Below are 13,996 nucleotides of genomic sequence, written 5' to 3'. Positions count from 1 at the left end.
TGCTCCCCTGCTGCTTCGTGTCTCGTGGGAAAGGCCAAGCAGCAGCTTACGCGAGCAAGACGTGCTGCTGCAGTAACGTGCTGCTGACGGCTCCGGTGGAAAGAAGGGGTTACTCCCACTTATTTCAGCAGCCTTGAGTTAGAAATGGCCACAACCCCCCTGCAGTCAACCTCTACTGGGTGTACCTTCACCTTCTAGCCTCACTTCTCTGCCTCAGCTGCTGCTAGACTGGTATAGCAGAGGTTTTTTTTCTTTAATTTGCTGCAGCTGCAAATCTTCCCTTGGGACTGTCAACAATGGAGAGCTATCAGCAGGAGTTAGATCAGAAGACCAAACCTGGGTTAAAGTTTGTAGCTGCAATATCATATGGGAATATGGGGGCTCTGGTTTGGGTCAGTTTGCAAGTCCCTGGTTAAATTCAGCAGACATGGTTCAAGAGGTGTAGATGTGTGCCTCCATTTCACCCCTTACCATCTGGAAGATAACTGCTGCAGGAAAAGTGTCTGGACATTTAGGGGGGAGGTGCTGGTTGCCATTCTTTTATGCACCAGAGTTGAGGTCAAGCACTTCATTACTTTATTGTGGAAGTTTACCGGGCTGTTTTTGCATTTCACCAGACTTGATCTATGAACTCAAGTTCAATGGACACATGAATTTTACAAAGAAAAGATCCAAAGACTGAATAATTAGTGAGCTAAGCAACTCATCAAGAAAAATTACAAAGACAACCGTGTTGAATATACAAAATTACCTCATGCTGTACATGCAACTGAAGCTCTTAGAGAATTTGCAATGAAAACAAACGGCCTAAGCCCCAGAGACACCAAGCCACAGAACACAAAACTTGCTATTCTGGTCTCCCCATTCACCTTCAGATATTGTTGAATTTACTGCCTGCTGTCCCAAGACATCCGTAGTGACCTACACCTTCAACAACACTGCACACGCACACGCGCACGCACGCACGCACGCACGCACGCACGCACGCACACACACACACACACACACACACACACACACACACACACACACACACACACACACACACACACACACACAAACCATACTTTACAGCTACCTCTCAGTGTGACATATTGTCCTGCAGCTGAAATTGGCCCAGATTTGGCTCCTATAGTTCCCCACAAGACAAGATTTTCTGCTTACAAAATACAGAACAAATCAGTCAGGAGTAAAACTCTGACCCCAAAAGAACCAGTCAGCCAAATATGAAACCCTTGTTACAGCAGATCTGTGTCTGTCTGCAGAAACCTGCAAGACACTCAATCCTATTCATTTCTTACCAGCAAATCATTTAAACCTAAAAGACCCATGCAGTAGTGATGCACATCATTCTTCATATTTGCATTCAGTTCTAAAGTTTGAGCAGCCAAAAACCTTTAAAATATCAAATCATTTTATTAGAACTTTGGAGACTCAAAGGGAATGCTCCTGAAACCCCCAAGTGGGTAAAAAATCTATTTAAAACTGAAAAGGAGGACGAGATAGTTAACAATGAATACAAACCTCAATTCAATTGTTTATCTAAAGTGGAAACACATGAACAGTTAAGGTGTTAATTACAGTAAAAAAAATCTCTTTGAATGAACAACATAGTTTTTAGAAACAGACTCATTCTGACTAGACTGACAAGCTAACGGCTAGTCACGATGGGGAAAAGACCAAACTAGCTGTCGTCTTTAAACAACTCTGATGTCCGAAAAAACTAAAGTTAAACACTATTTTCTAAACCTTTACACATGAGTGTTGCCGTTTGTGGTTATTTAAAAAGAAAATTGAGGTTATTTGCTGTGAGAGTTTTCTGATGTGTTTGCTGTTTAGCTAACAATTCCAGGCAGACTTTAAAGGTATGGATCACTGAAAATCCATTATTTAAATTATTATTTCTGATTATAATCAGTCACTTAAGAGTTTTTCATGCAGGCTGAACATGAAAATAGTCTCCTAACATTCATGGACTCACCCATCTTGACTCAAGACTGGGAAAGCTGTTGTTGTTTTAGCGCACATAACAGCAGAGAATGTCTCGACTACTAGTAGATTAACGTTAGCATTACACCACCCCACTGCAGAAGGTTCTCCAAGCTACAGTGTTATTTGTGGAGATAAAACATCCATGTAGCAAACTAGTGGTAGAGTCACGCTTCTGTTATCCAGTCTGAGGCAAGATGTGGAAATAAGACTCCAAAAACTGCCGTCTAGCTCAGCTGTGATATGGCTCACTTCTCATTCCTAGAAATGGAACATTAAGATTTATAAAATAGTTTTAAATTTAGAGATGCTTTTAAATAACAAGACAGCCTGTTTGTGCTAGCTGTTAGCTCATCCATACAAACACAAAAAAGTTGTTTCTTCAAACTGAGGCCATACAAAAATATGCGGTTTTAAATCTGCGGGAGCGGATGCAGGCGCGAATGGCTGCCGCTGCTCACCGGACCCTTTGAGCTTTGATCGTCCTGGCTCCTAGATGTTTTGAGTCCACAATAAATCTTCTGTGTCAGGACCGACCCTACGACTCTACCACCTGGACTATCTGGCTTTTAACATTGATTTTACAACCTTTTCACGTTGTAGCTCTGCCGCCTGCTCTACCGCCCACACCCGCGGACCCTGGAGACACAGTGATCAGCCTACCTGCTGTACACCCAGACTCCAACCGTCTGCTGGATCGAGCCAACCGTAATGTGGGCCATCAAGATCACCGCTCTGTATGTCCTCCTCTTTGCCCTCCTTCCTGACTGTTTTCGTCCGGTGACTGGCCTGTATTAATACGTGACCACTGAGTTCTTCCGACTCCGGGCCTCCCACGCTGGGCCTCCACCTCCTGGATTGCTTCGGTATCCTGACATTGTCCTCCCTCCCCGGCAGAGGTACATACACTGGGGCACGCGCAGAAGTCACAACCTCAATGGTAATAATCCTCCTCAGTCGTGCTGGTCTGCAACCCGTCGCCCTCCAAGGAGGCCTCCCTGCCGCGTCGACCACTCTGCATTAGCCTACCCAGCTGGCCTGCAGCCCTCCTTCGCCTCCAACTTTGGCCTGCTCAAGATCCGCTCCCTGACGAACAAAGGCCATCATATCCACGATCTCCTCTCTGACAATAATCTGGATTTTCTCTGTTTGGACTTCTCCTCAATGAACGACGCTACTCCACCAGGCTATGTTTACACTTCTAAATCCCGCGGATCACGAGGAGGCGGTCTCACGGTCATACAACGTGAGACTTGGAAAGTCCTCCCCGTGCCTGTTCCTGCGCTCAGCTCTATGGAATGCCTGGCGTTTCAGCTTCCTGGACCAACTTCCACCATTATTGCCATTATTTACCATCCGCCTAAACCCCATCCTGACTTTCTGTCCCAGTTTGCTTCTCTACTCGCCCATCTCTCCACTCTATCTTCCAAATTAATGTTGCTGGGAGACTTCAATATCCAAATGGACAATGACACTCTCCCCATCACCAAAGACTTTTCTTCTTGCCTCCTCAGCCATGGACTTCTCGAACACATTGACACACCGACCCATACCAAAGGACATACTCTGGAATTAATCTGCTGTTCTGGTCTCACTCCGCTCAACTACTCAGTTACTGATCTCCATTTATCTGGTCACTTCTTTCTTTCCTTTTCTGTTCAACTCCCTCTCTGTCATACCAGAACTACCCGTCTTACCCATTTTAGGAAAATTAAGGACATTAATCTGGACACTCTCTCGTCCCAACTCTTATCCCTTAGATTTTCTGATATACTTTCCTGTCCAGATGAACTGACTGACCACTATAACTCCAATCTACATAACATCCTTGACACCTTGGCTCCATTAAAACCCGTTCTGTCAGTTTCTCTACCTCTGCCCCCGGTTCACCCCTGATCTTAGGACTTTGAAAACTGAAGGCCGACGGCTGGAGCGTCTCTACAGGAGTACGGGACTTTCAGTTCACAAAGACATGCACACTGTCCACTTAGCCCGCTACAAGGATTCTATCACCTATACTAAGTCAGCTTACTACTCCGGTCTCATCTACTTCAACAGTGGAAATTCTAAAATTCTTTTTTTCTCTCCTCCACAAAATCTTTCAGTCCCCCCCCCCCCCCCCCACACACACACACTTTTATTCTACTGACACCTGCAACAGCATTCTTTCCTTCTTTAACCAGAAAATATACAAAATCCACCAGTCTTAGTCTAACCAACATCCACTCACTTCCTTCTGATGATCTGACCTTCACTGAATAATTTCCCTGTACCTGAAGCCTCCACTATCTCAGACCCAATTTCCAAATCCACGCCTTCCACCTGTCAGCTCGACCCACTCACATCCATCCTGGTTAAATCTTGCCTCCCATCCTTGCTAACCCTTCATCTGCTCCATCATCCACGCCTCTCTCCAGACCGGAATCATACCCTCAGCCTTTAAAACCGCAGCTGTCACTCCATTTCTCAAAAAACCTGGTTCAGATCCTAACAATTTCAATAACCTCCGCCCCATCTCCAACCTACCATTCATTTCCAAAATTCTTGAGAAAGTTGTCGCCAACCAACTTCATTCTCATTTATCCCGAAATTATCTCTATGAAGTCTTCCAGTTCGGTTTTTGCCCTCACCATAGCACTGAGACAGCTCTGATAAAAATCACTAACGATCTCCTTCTAGCCACTGATTCTGGCCAAATCTCCATTCTCATCCTACTTGATCTTAGCGCAGCATTTGACACCATTTCACATCCAGTCTTAATCCATAGGCTCTCTGCAATCGGCATTTCCAAAACTCCCCTAACCTGGTTCAAATCATATCTATCAGATCGCAATTTTTCCAACTACGCATCTTCCATTCTAACCCCTCCCCTGTCACATCTGGTGTTCCTCAAGGCTCAGTCTTAGGCCCCCTTCTCTTCATAATTTACTTACTTCCACTCTGCAAAATTTTCTGTAAATTCAACATCAATTTCCACTGCTACGCCGATGATACCCAGCTGTATTTCTCTACCAAACCCAAAACTCCGCTACCTATTTCCTCTCTTCTCAGTTGTCTCTCTGAAGTTAAATCCTGGTTCTCTTCCACCTTCCTTCAGCTTAACAGTGATAAGTCAGAAATCCTCCTCACCGGCACCAAGTTCTCCCTCTCCAAGATCAGTTCATTCTCACGTAGCTTTGATAACACCACACTTTCCCCTACCATTTAAGCCAAGAGCTTGGGCGTCATTTTGGATAACACATTATCATTCATACCTCACATCAAATGTATTACAAAAACTGCTTACTTCCATCTCCGCAATATTAATCGACTCTGCCCCTCCCTCAGCCAACACTCTGCTGCTATTTTGATTCACAGTCTTGTAACCAGCCGCATCGACTACCGTAATGCCCTCCTCTCTGGTCTCCCCCTGAAGTCACTCCATAAACTTCAGCTGGTCCAGAATTCCGCCGCCCATATAATCATTAAGACCTCCATCTACGATCACATTTCTCCTGCCTTGCACCATCTTCACTGGCTCCCTGTTAAAAACCGAATTGACTTTAAAATTCTTTTGTACACTTTCAAAGCCATCCACAATCTCGCTCCTCAATATATTTCTAATCTCATCCATGTCGTGACTCGCTTGCTTTGTTCATCATCCTCCGTTTCCTAATCTGTTCCCCGTATTCCCCTCAGTAACACTGGAGCCAGAGCCTTCAGTTACTCAGCCCATGAACTCTAGAACACTCTCCCGTCTGACATCCGCAATATCAACTCATTCTCAAGTTTTAAGTCCCAACTCAAAACTCATATGTTCCGCTTGGTTTATCCACCATAACTAGACTCCTTCTTCTATCCATTTCTTGCCTAGCAACCGAAATCCTCCATTCCTACATTTTTATCTAGTCTTAGCTCCTTTTTTAATCTTAATTATTTTATGTATTTATTCGTATTGGTGTTTTTTTTCTTCTTGTATGTACCTGCACTTGTAAAGTGACCTTGAGAGCCTTGAAAGGCGCTTGAAATAAAATGTATTATTATTGTTATTACTATTATAAAAAGCTGTAAACAGCAGGTATTATTTATTTTTTTGTAACCTTTAGCACTGAATGTTATTTCAAAACACGTGAACTGTCCCTGCACTAACACACTTAGTGACTGAATTATCTCATTGGCTTGTCCTTTAGTCCTGCAGAAGCCTTTTTTTTATTTATTCTTTCAAATTAGATGGAAAATGCACAAATGGTGATTATCACAAAGACTTATTTACATGAAAAGAGACCAAGAATAAATTCATGCCCAAATCATTTGAAACAGAAGTAAACACTTTGGAGAACAAGCACTGAGATAAATCTTTTTATCCACAAATGTGACATTCCATTAAATCCCATTGCAAGAGGCTTCCAGTTGCTCTGTTGAGTCAGCAGCTGTTCTGTTTGGGAATCATAACTGCAAACATTTTTTAAGATTTACCCCCTAGGACAATTAGTTTGGTGCTGTTTCATTCAGGAATTTGGTATTAAATGATTAATCATGGACATGAATTCACACTGAAAAGCATTTAAATGCAGAAATACATCAACATGAAGAAAAGCTTTGTTAAAACATTTTTTATTTTAAAATTAAGATTACATCCAAGTTAAAACAAGCATATTTGCTCTATATTTTAATAATATTTAATTGACATTTTAATGTAAAATAGGTGAACATGTTTGCTTTAGTACGATTCATCCCGTGGCTCAGAAAGACTCAGATATTTATAACATTGGATTATACAACAGTCTACAGATTTACTGGTCCCAAAACTTGGGAGGTGTGACATTTATTTCATGAGTGCCTCAGAACGTAGAGCTAAAAGTATTGTAACATGTTCTGCATGCTGTAATGCATGGTCATAAATCCGCCCTCACACGATATTTTATACCACAACTGAAGTGGATGCAGTTACAAAAACATCAGGAAATGTCATTTCTGGGTTGTTGTTTCTTTTTAATTGGACAATTAAATGATTCAATGCAAGGTGAGATAGGAATAATGAAATAAATTTTAAAACTTCTATGATGTAATTCAGATTTACCCAGAATGGGTTTTGAGCAAACTCCAAGAAATACAAAAAAAGCTGGCTAAATCCGATATTTGCTCCAAGATCGAACCCCCCCCCCCAAACACACATATGCACACACATACCATGATCACTTACAGCCCGACAATCTGTCACATTCACAGACTCACAGCAGTTTGTTTGGTGCCAAGATCCATTTTCATGCTGTTCACTGGATGTTATCTCTGCTGGTGGAGAAAAGTTTCACACTGGAGTTGAGAAGCGTTGTGCATGTGTCTTGTGTTCTTTAAAGAGTAACCAAACTCCTAAGTAACTTTATTTTATTTTATTTTTTTTGCATATGAACTGTATAATTGGGTCTTAACAAATGCAATCTTTCTGTTTCTGTGCATTTTTGATATGTTTGTGTAAACTTGATTAAATCTAGATTCTAGGTCTAAGAACGTCTTAGTGCTGCCCCCTGTGGGTTGAACTGTGGCTACTGCATTTTAAATCTGTGATCGACTGGGGCTGGAACAATGTCATGTCATTGGTACAGTCTCCTCCCACTCCCCCTCCCTCCCAGGAAGGAAATTCCCCACTCTTGGCCATGCCACTCCATGACTCCTGGCAACGCCCACTTTCATGGCATTTTTCAAATCTTGACTAGGGGTGGAGTTATGTTTTCTGATGGTGTGCAGTCTCTCTTTAACAAGTGGTGCATCGAACTATCACCTCATAGGGGGACAAAATGTGCAAAAAATAATCAAATTCATCACCCCCCTGTTTATGAAGCAAGTAACTTCAGTACTTGTTTTTGGATGCTCCATTGTAAACCTTCGACTTCTTCTGGCTTCACTCCGTAGTGCATTCTGGCAAATGGGACGCTCCATCATGTGGATAGGCAAATCAATTGGTCAACACTCTAGGCTCGCATAAATGATTTGTATAGGCCAGGGGCGGGACGTAGGGGAAATATAAATTATGAAAGATGACCTGCTTTATACCGCAAAACAGGGTCAGATAGTCGCAATTAAGACTTTTTTAAGTTAAAATTTCTAAACGATGAACCCCAATTTTAAAGTTTAACCATCTTTTGCTAATAGTGGAGAATTCATTTGGTTTAAAGTAACAGAATTCTTTACCCTCAACTTTAAAAAAAATAAATGTAAAATTTCCCAATTTTTTTAAAATAACATCCAGTCCCAATTAGGAGCTACAGTTTCCCTGTACAACTTTCTTGACTAACAAGAGGAAAAACAGTCACCTAAGCTTTTTGGCTCCTGGACTCAGAATTGCTATTTTTAGTGAAGTTTTACTTTCTTTTTTTTTTTACTGTGGCGTCAGGCAGCGGAAAACTGACAGGAGAAAGGAGCCAGCTGGGTCAGTGTGAGCCTGGTACTCGTTTGTGCCTCCCTGGCGTTGCCTAGAGGAGAAGGGAAACAGCGTGCATGACGGGAAAACACACCAAGCTACCTGTCTGCTTTTTAAATGAAACAAAACAAGGTTTCATTTTATTCTGTTCATTAGTGAACTGAATTGAATGATTTCCATTTTGGTCTAACTGCATCCTTTCATCTTGTTTATATTGTTATAAATAGCACCGCTAATCTATTTTAAATGTTAGAAAAATAAACTTGTCTCCAGATTGCAATGAAAAGCAATTATTCAGCTAAGCAAAGGGGTTAAAGAATGCAATGTTCCCCGAAAAGAATTCTAATTTCACCACAACTTCTAAGTGTTTCCTCAAGAGCGTGTGGAGTTGTCAGACTTTGTTTGGTGCCATGTGACTCAAAGGCAAGTATCCATACACACCGGGCAACCAGTTAAACCGTCAAATTATTAACAAATGTTTTAGCAAATGTCGAATATTGAAAGGATGTGAGGTTGTTTTCTCTTTATTTTTAAAGTGATGAACACAAAAACAGTGTTTACATATTTGACAAGCTCCCAATTACATTTATTAAAAATGTCTCTAATAAAATCTAAACAGGGAAGGATAGATATTGACTTGACTGTACCAGCTCAGGTTGATAAAAACCATAATGGGCTCGACACACGGGAGGCGACAAACGACCGCGATTAGCGAAATTTGTCGCTGTCGCTTTTATTACCTGACACACGGGAGGCGATCCGCGCCAGCGGCAAAGCCGTCTACGCGTTCTGTTCCATGGCGAAATCGAAACTTCCGTAGTTTTGCTTGGCTGTGTCAGGTTGGAGGGAATTAAGGTTATTTAAGCGGTTCAGAGTTAAAAAAGTTATAAAACATAATGATAATCAACTTCTCCTCCATGTTTGCTCGGAGATGTACGGAGCATCCTGTCCGCTCATTGGTCAGTGTGAATGAAACCTCTGTTGATTGGTCCTCGTCCGAGCGACAGCGATGAAAAGTTGAAAATGTTTCGACTTTCTGGGATTGCGTAGCTGGGTCACCTGTGCATGACACGTGCACGAGCGCAACATTTCACACGCACGTTTTTCGCGTTTTGCTTGGTAGGAGGGAGACCCGCGATTATCACTTTGTCGCGCATGTCTCATTGAAAATGAATGGAGGAGAGGCGATGTCGCCTCCTGTGTGTCGAGCCCATAAGAGTTGACAAAGCCTGAGGTTCAGACTTTGGATGCTCAATATTGGCTTTTTCCATATCCGATATTGTCTGACTCTTAATTTCCGATACCAATATGAACAAATACAGGTTAATACAGCATTCTCCTCTCATAAATAAAAAGAAAAACTAAAACCTTTAAGGTTCACATCACATATCTGCTCTCATACATGCCTAGATTCTCCACTAAGATGTGTTTTAGCTAGTTTTCTATTTTTTTTATGTTTCTTTATATTGCAGTTCCTGTGATAAAACATTCATAGATATCTCCATATAAGGAGAGCAAGCCCTGGAGGAGGATTGTTGTTTTAGCTGCTTGTTAGCTGTCTAGCTACATATGTGCTGCTAGGACAGCGTACGTTCGCCACACAGGGCTAATTTCTACTTCACAAGTTATGCCAAATAAACTAAAATATCTAATATGTAGAGTTCAGACTTGTTAGATTTAGACAGTTTGAGAGAGAAGAGAAGGAGCTGATGAGTTTGATGTATAACGTGTATGGTAAGTAAAAGTTGGGTTAAACAAACGACTGAAAACCCATACTGATATTTTCCAACATGAAATTTTGCTCGATATTAATGGTGGACAGATAATATTAAACATCCTAGTTCAGACCAGGTGGACTGTTCCAAGGGATTGGCAGTCTGCCTGGAAGCCATACGGAAACCGAACCGCCTCCATCCCACATTCGGTGTGAACAAGGCTTCCATCACTCTGCTGTAGTCAGGCAGTGGTTGGCAGCACACGGCAGGATGCTTATGGAGTTTCTTCCTCCTTACACTCCATTCCTAAATCCAATTGAGGAGTTTTTCTCTTCCTGGAGGTGGAAGGTATATGACAGGCATCCACATACCCAAATGACCCTGCTAGCAGCTATGGATGCAGCTTGTGATGACATCACAGCAGAGTCCTGCAGAGGGTGGATTCGACACTCCAGAAGATACTTTCCCCGATGCATCGATAGAGCAGACATTCGCTGTGATTTTGATGAAAACATGTGGGCAGACAGACGGGAGCGTCTAGATATCCATGATTGATATGCAGCAGTGTCTGTCCAGGTTTTGTTTTTGTTTCATAACTACTGCAGTAAGGTTTACTGTCTAAGTGAGTTTATGTTTGCTGTAAAATGTTTGTTTTACTGTATTCCCCCAGTTGCACAATGCTGTGAACAGTTTCAATTAAATATTATCAAGAGTGCATATGAAGTGTCTTGATTTTCCTCTACAATTTATGGTTTTCAACATGCCATGCGTGCTGTCCAGACTTGGCATGTCATTGGGAAGCACCTACAAAGAAATCTGTCACAATGACAACATGTTCACACCATTTGATTTGGTGACCAAAGGTGCTGGTGGAATGACTTGTAATTGTGACATCGCTGACACTTTGATTGATATAAGTACTTGCTTTTGATGAATATATTTGTTTTGATTAAGAGACTTGCTTTTGAAGCATTGACTACTTATTTTGAGCAACTGACTTTTCTTTTTGATGAAGTGACTCACCTTTGCAAGTTATCCACCATGTTTTGCAGTTTGCACTAATTGTTTTAAGAAGAGCCTTAGTAGTGGTGCAGAGATCAAGTCTGTTGTTGGAAATGCACCAAAGCAACCGAGAAAAACTGTAATTGAACATATTGGATTTTATTTCTTTTGCTTGGCAGGTAGGATTGTGAAAAAAATGCCATTGATTTTTTTTTTTAGGCCTGTTTAAGGTAATGGTTGGAGTGCTTTAATGGACCTGGATCATTATAAGTTCAGTTTCACGGCTTCAGCCACAGCAGGAATTAAAACATTAATCTTTTGACACCACGCCGTGCTGCTCCTCCTGATGAAGAGTGATGAAGCACCGTGAACCGTTTATTCATGATCTCACACTCTGAGCATGAATGGGCCATTCAGCTGTGCACTGGTTTGATGTCACCACCTAATCCATTGCAGGGTGTGGTAGATGTATTAGTTATTTATTTGTGTGAATTACGTGCAAAGGTTACGATGACGGAGTTGGAAGGTCATGCGGATGGCACCCGCCCGGTGGGAGAACAGAGGGAAACAGGAGGGCGGATGAGTGAGCGATTGTTAGGATACTTCAATCTTCACTCCCTAACGCGCTCCATGCCTCTGTCGTCCACGGTCTCCTACGTTTCTGTCTCCATCACTGCATATTTCTGCATCACGTCTCTGCAGCCTGTTAGGACTGTCACAATGTCAGCAGCAGCTCACTCAGTGTTTGCAGTAAACTTAAGTCTCCAAACCTGTCCTTCCCTTCTCTTCACTTCATAATTTGTATGTGTTTCTCCCAGCCCCTCCCCCAACACTGTCACAGCACTTTCTTCATCTCTTCAACCTCATTTATCCTGACTTTTCTCTTTTTTTTTGTCTTTGCAAGATGTGAGCCAAAGGCCTGACAAAGATCTTAAGAAAACAGACTTGGGCCTTTTTCACTGAGGTTAAACCAACACTCAGAGCAGCACGGGAAAACAACACAACAACTGAACCTCAGATTTTTGGTACATGCAAGCAAAAAATACACGAGGAAGTGAGGAGGGAGGCTGATGCAGCCTTTAAAGGGGAAAAAGGAGTGATTTCCCTAGGAGCAAAATACGTTTCACATTCCAAGCCATTATGGTGATTTATGATTGATGGCTTGAAAGCGCCAGAGTAAAGCTTTTTCGTTGATAGAAAAAAATAAAATAAAAAAAGAACCCAGTAAAGCTGCACCGAACATTTTCAGCATTTTAAGACACCACAGCTCTGCATATCACATGTACACCTGATGTTTCTCTACTGTGCAAGGAGCAAATCCCACAGCTCTACGTGGTGGTGTGGGTTACCTCATGGTTGCAGGAACATGAAGCTTTTTCTTTTGCAAATTTGTATTAAGTTAAAGAAAAATAATAACCACAAGCTTTCCCCGTGGAGGTAAAACCAGCATTCCGCTGAGATTATTTGTCTGATACTCAAAATATTGCCCAGGGAGACGTTTGTGATAGATTTAATTAGAGAAAAGCAAATAAGCAGAGAAAATAGACAGCAGTGTTTGGTATTTTGGCCCAAAATATCTGTGTTTTTACTTGTACGAATCCAAAATAGTGTTTATTATCTTAAAAAATGCCAGCTTTTGTCTTGTAATTCAGAAGCTTTATATTTTATTACCTTAAAAAAGACTTTAGTGTACCATATTGAGGAAGAAACGCTTAAATCTAACTAATGTTCATATAAATCAACCTATTATGCAGCATTTGACTCCGTGAGGCAATGAAGACTTGGAGTAAACCTCAGATTGAGGAGGAGCAATGTGGTTTTCGTCCTGGCTGTGGAACACTGGACCAGCTCTATACCCTTACCCTCTATACCCTTAGGGGAATCCTTGAGAGTGCTCGTTCCCAGTGAGAGTTGGACTCTGCCAAGGCGGCCCTTTGTCACCGATTCTGTTCATGACCTTTATGGACAGGATTTCTAGGCGCAGCCAAGGTGTGGAGGGCATCCGTTTTGGTGGCCTGAGGATCAGGTCTCTGCTTTTTGCAGATGATGTGATCCTGTTGGCTTCATCAGAACGTGATCTTCAGCTTTCGCTGGAGCAGTTTGCAGCCGAGTGTGAAGCAGCTGGGATGAGAATCAGCTCCTCTAAATCTGAGACCATGGTCTTGATTCAGAAAAAGGTAGAATGCCTTCTCCGGGTCAGGGGTGAGGTCCTGTTCCAAGTGGAGGAGTTTAAGTATCTCGTGGTTTTGTTCACGAGTGAGGGAAAACTGGAGCGTGAGATCGATAGGCGGATTGGTGCTGCATCTGCAGTGATGCGGGCGTTGTACCGGTCTGTCGTGGTGAAGAGAGAGCTGAGTCAGAAGGTGAAGCTCTCGATTTACCGGTCGATCTACGTTCCTACCCTCACCTATGGTCATGAGCTTTGGGTAGAGACAGAAAGAACGAGATCGCGGATACAAGCGGCCAAAATGGATTTTCTCCGAAGTGTGGCTGGGCTCTCCCTTAGAGATAGGGTGAGAAGCTCGGCCGTTCTGGAGGGGCTCAGAGTAGACCCGCTGCTCCTCCACATCGAGAGGAGCCAGTAGAGGTGGCTCGGGCATCTGGTCAGGATGCTTCCTGGACGCCTCCCTGGTGAGGTTTTCCGGGCACGTCCAACCGGGAGGAGACCTAAAGGTAGACCCAGGACAGGTTGGAGGGACTATGTCTCTCACCTGGCCAGGGAACGCCTTGGGATTCCCCCGGAGAAGCTGGCCCAAGTGGCTGGGAGAGGGAAGTCTGGGCCTCTCGTCTTCGGCTACTGCCCCCGCAACCCGACTCCGGATAAGCGGATGAAAATGGATGGATGGATGGAAAGTTTGCCGGTGGGGAAAAAAAAAACACAAAAATTCCTATT

This window comes from Nothobranchius furzeri, chromosome 10 (assembly GCF_043380555.1).
Source record: "Nothobranchius furzeri strain GRZ-AD chromosome 10, NfurGRZ-RIMD1, whole genome shotgun sequence".
NCBI classification, from domain to species: Eukaryota; Metazoa; Chordata; class Actinopteri; order Cyprinodontiformes; family Nothobranchiidae; genus Nothobranchius; species Nothobranchius furzeri.
This window is presented reverse-complemented; position numbering follows the sequence as displayed.